Source organism: Mus pahari, chromosome 10 (assembly GCF_900095145.1).
Source record: "Mus pahari chromosome 10, PAHARI_EIJ_v1.1, whole genome shotgun sequence".
Classification (NCBI taxonomy): Eukaryota; Metazoa; Chordata; class Mammalia; order Rodentia; family Muridae; genus Mus; species Mus pahari.
The window spans coordinates 73,615,193-73,619,898 of NC_034599.1; the positions used below are offsets into that span (position 1 = coordinate 73,615,193).

The window sequence follows — 4,706 nt, forward strand, 5'->3', positions numbered from 1 at the left end:
AGAGAGAGAGAGAGAGAGAGAGAGAGAGAGAGAGAGAGAGAGAGAGAGAGAGACTATCGCCATGGTCTATATATGGAGGTCAGAAAAAAGACAGCCTTAGGTGAGGTCATTCTTCATTGGTTGCCATGTACCAGGCTAGTTGGCCTATGAGCTTCTGGAGACCCTCTTGCCTCTACCTCCCATTTCTTCACAGAAACACGGAGATTGCGGATACAAGTCCTTACCCCTGTCCCTCACCTGGGTTCTTGCTGGTGCTTGGACAGTTCCCTGAGGCAGATGTTCAGCCCTACAGATTGCATCTGTCTACAGAGGAGAAGCAATTATGTCCCTATTTACCTCTTCTGTTACCTCAAACCGAGTGGACATTTTTCTTCTTTCCTTTCTCTTTCTACTTTTAGAAAGTGCTTGCATTTCCCCACTTCACAGCAAGAACACAGTCTATAATGTCCCAGAGACCATGCTGTCCATTGACTTTAGATTTGCTGGCCTAGGGTTTGCAACTAGTTTGTTGCATTCATTTACAATGTATTTTGATGACCAATCCTATGTGTCCAACCATAAATGCTTTAATAAAGTTCAAACATCCTTTTGGAGGAGATGCCGCCCACTGCAGGCTGGCATGGGGATGCTTTGCCGTCAATCCCAGATTATAAGGGGGTACCTCGGAGTGTCTAGCTCCTCAGTCAGAGGCTATCTGAGCAGGATCTGAAAATGCCTATTTCTTTTATTATATAAATTTTTTATTTCATTTATTTATGTGAGCCTGTGCACCAGTGTGTGCTCATGATTTATTTAGGTGTGTGTCTGTCTGTCTGTCTGTCTGTCTGTCTCTGTCTCTCTGTCTCTGTGTCTGTGTCTCTGTCTCTCTCTCTCTGTGTGTCTCTCTGTCTCTGTCTCTGTCTCTGTCTCTGTCTCTGTCTCTGTCTCTGTCTCTCTCTCTCTCTCTCTCTCTCTCTCTCTCTCTCTCTGTAGGTGAGGACAACTTGGAGGAATTATTTCCTTTTTTTATATAAGTCCTGGGTATTAAACTGAGTTTATCAGTCTCATTAACCAACACTGTTACCTGCTGAGCCATCTGGCAGACCCTGTGAAGATGCACATTTTTAACAAATTCCTAGGTGATTCTGGTCCAAGTGCTATATTTTAGAACTGCTACGAGTCTAGAATATTTAACCATGTTGTAGTTTAGTAAATGACCTTACGTGTTTGTTTTATTTTCTTTATTTTTATTTCTCTCTTTCTGCTGCTGTCTTCTCATGATTCCTATTTGGAAACTTGCTTTTTCTTGTTGTTTGTTTATTTTGAGACAGGCTCTCTCTATTTAGTCCTGGTTGTCTTTTTTCCTCCTCTTTTCTCATTTTCTTTTTATTAATCATTCTATTTGTTTAATCTCAAATGATATCCCACTTCCTGGTTACTCCTCCACAAGCACTCCATCCCACAACCTCCCTCTCCTCCCTACCCTTTGCCTCTATGAGGATGCTCCCTCACCCACCCACCCTCTCCTGCCCCATCCCCCAGCATCCCCTTACACTGAAACATCAAACCTCCATAGGACCAAGGGCCTCCCTGCTCAATGATGTCAGACAAGGCCATTCTCTGCGACCTATGTATCTGGAGCCATGATTGTCTTGAGACTCACTATGTGAACCAGGTTGGTCTGAAACTCACAGAGCACTGCCTGCCTCTGCCTCCCTGGTGGAATTAAAGGCATGTGCCAAAAAACCTGGTTTTTTTTTTTTTTTAATATATACTTCAAAGAGAATAGTATTGTAATTCTACATATGTTTCTTAGTTGATCTAACTTACAGTTCCAAATATAGTTTGATACCAGAAGAGTGTGGGGTTTGGATCTTGACCTTCAGTCCAGTGCTTTAGTGAAGGTAAGTTCTATTTAGATGGCCTGCATTTTAACTTCCATTCTATTTCTATGATTATTTCATTTTGTTTATGTGAAAATGGCGAAATATGCATATAAAGAAGTGTTAGAAACCCCCGACCATCTCCTGTGTTTTATTTTGTAAACTTGAGCACAGTAATATTTTAAGTCACAACAACAACTCTTAGGATAACATCCAGGGTTCCATAGTTGAGTGTTTTCTAGTTAGCCATGTCTTCTATCAATAAGGTAGAAACTGAGTGAGAGTCATATTTAGGTAATTGTTGGGGTAATGGTGATCAGTACTCTAAGGATTTTTACGTAACTAGAAATATAGACTGTACCTTCCTTGTCTAGAAAAGTATCTAGACAAAATAAAGCATAACACTGTAAATTTCCCTCCTGTCCAAATGTTGATTTTTAGAAACTCAGTGTTGCATGGGAATGTTTGCTTTTTTTCAGCCTTAGAGCACAGCCATGATTTAAAATAACAAAAAGATTCAGTGGGGCAGACCCAGGGGTCCATCCCATAATCAGCCACCAAATGCAGACACTATTGCATATGCCAGCAAGATTTTCCTGAAAAGACCCTGATATAGCTGTCTCTTGTGAGGTTATGCCAGTGCCTGGCAAACACAGAAGTGGATGCTCACAGTCAGCTATTGGATGGAACACAGGGCCCCAATGGAGGAGCTAGAGAAAGTACCCAAGGAGTTGAAGGGGGCTGCAACCCTATAGGTGGAACAACAATATGAACTAACCAGTACCCCCAGAGCTCATGTCTATAGCTGCATATGTAGCAGAAGATGGTCTAGTCAGCCATCATTGGGAAGAGAAGCCCCTTATTCTTGCAAACTTTATATGCCCCAGTACAGGGGAACACCAGGGCCAAGAAGGGGGAGTGGGTGGGTAGGGAAGGTGGGGGAGGGTATAGGGGACTTTGGGGATAGCATTTGGAATGTAAATGAAGTAAATACCTAATAAAAATTAGAAAAAAAATATTCAGTGGGGCAGAGGAAAGTGTGGCCACGTGGCCTGTGTGTGAGACCATCAAACAGGAACACAGCCATTTTTTAACCTAAGTCTTTCACTTCCCAGGGTTACTTGTTTGTATTAGGTGCCAAGAGCCCTCAAAGAGGTGACAGCTGCTTTCATTTTTCATTTCAGATTGAAGTGCACCCCTTGATGCAGCTGCAGAGCCCCTCCCCTCTCCCTCCTCTCCTCCCATCCCTTTCCCTTCCCTCCCCTCCTGCTCTGCTGCATATTGTTAAGAAAGGGGCTTTTAATCTCTTGAGACAAAGGGCTTCTTAAGGAAAGAAATGGGGGCCCAGGATTCCTAGGTGAGCCTAAGAAACAGTGAAGGTGGCCAAGAAGCCAGGACAAAACCAAGGGAAAGGACTTGAATTCTTTTTGAAGCTTTGCATGGTTAATAAGACATGTGGATTCCAGCTGTTTCTTAGCCGGTTGGTTCCACAGTCTGCAGTTCCCAGAATGAAGGATGGCTTTCCACCTAAGGAATCTGGAAGATTCTCTTGGCAAGTTGTCATGATATAAGCTGGATATTTCCAGTTATTCTTTATTTTTATTGTTTTCTAAAACCAGTTCCATCCCGCCTAGAAATTCGGAAAGTGCTTCTAAAGGTTGCAATAGGAAATGAGATTTCTTGTCATTCCTTCAATGTCTTTTTCTCATTTACTTTCATGAATGTGGTCTTTATTACTTTTTGGATGAGGCCTCTGTCTATGTCTCACTGCCACCCGCTGGTGGTGACGGCTGTCGGTCATACTGCTTCCAAAGCAAACCCTGCATCCACGCAAGCGCAGAGGAGGTGGAGTAATGGTAGATGCTAAGTGGGAGCAGCAATAGCTTCCTTTCTGAAAGTTTTTAAAAACAGCAACCATATCGCACACCTCAAGGATGATTGATTAAATGACCAGACTTCAGTACATTCTCACCCCCTCCACTTCTCTGTAGTTCAGACACTGCCAATGCTGTGCGTGACTTCTGCTCTTCCATATCTAATGAGATATTAAGGAAATTTTGTTGTTTTTCTACTAAATCATGGTGCATTTTTCTGGTGCTTGTAGGCATGTGGTATGATTTATCCGTTGTGTGCTATCTTCAGGACCACCCACAAAAAAGTAAAACACGTACATTTCTCTGATGTGAAAATGTTTATTGTTCATGGATTACGGCATTATTTATTGAGTATGCTATCCACATAGTCTTTTTGTATTATTTTAAAATTAATTTTTAGGCTAACGTACAAAGTAACAGGCTTCATCATGGTATTTTTTGCACATATACGTCAACATACTAAGTTCTTGTGCTATGCTCTGCCACAGCTCTCTTTTGCGTTGCCAGTTCTACCTAGCTCATTCCCTCTCCCCTCCCAGGAAAGACCTTGGTATGTTCATTGAACTATTTAGTAAGATGCTTCTGATTGCTTTTGTATTTTATTTTTTCACTTAAAAAAAACCTGCAAATAGAGTTTTTTTTCATATAATTAATTCTGATTATTGTTTCTCCTCCTCCAACTTCCTCAGATCTGCCTTAATTCCCCACCCACCCAAGTCCACACCCATTCTTTTTCTCTCTCTTTTGCCTAAGATCAAGTGAATAGAACGAGACATTTAATAAAATAAGGTAAGATAAAAACAAATAAACCAGAATAGTGCAAAACAGAGAAACACAAATAAAAAACAGAAGTAGCACAGACAGCAATAGAAAACAAAGAAATGGCACAAGAAACAGGGCTGCGGAGACAACATTCTCACACACCGAAAACTCATTAAAAAAAAAAAACCAAAAAAAAAAAAAAAAAAAA

General features: G+C 41.4%; 1 pseudogene; it reads right to left on the reverse strand.

The window, feature by feature from the left end:
- The window catches only part of LOC110328393, a 181,841-nt pseudogene extending 178,061 nt beyond the window's left edge, over positions 1–3,780 (reverse strand).
- Positions 3,781–4,706: the final 926 nt, after the last annotated feature.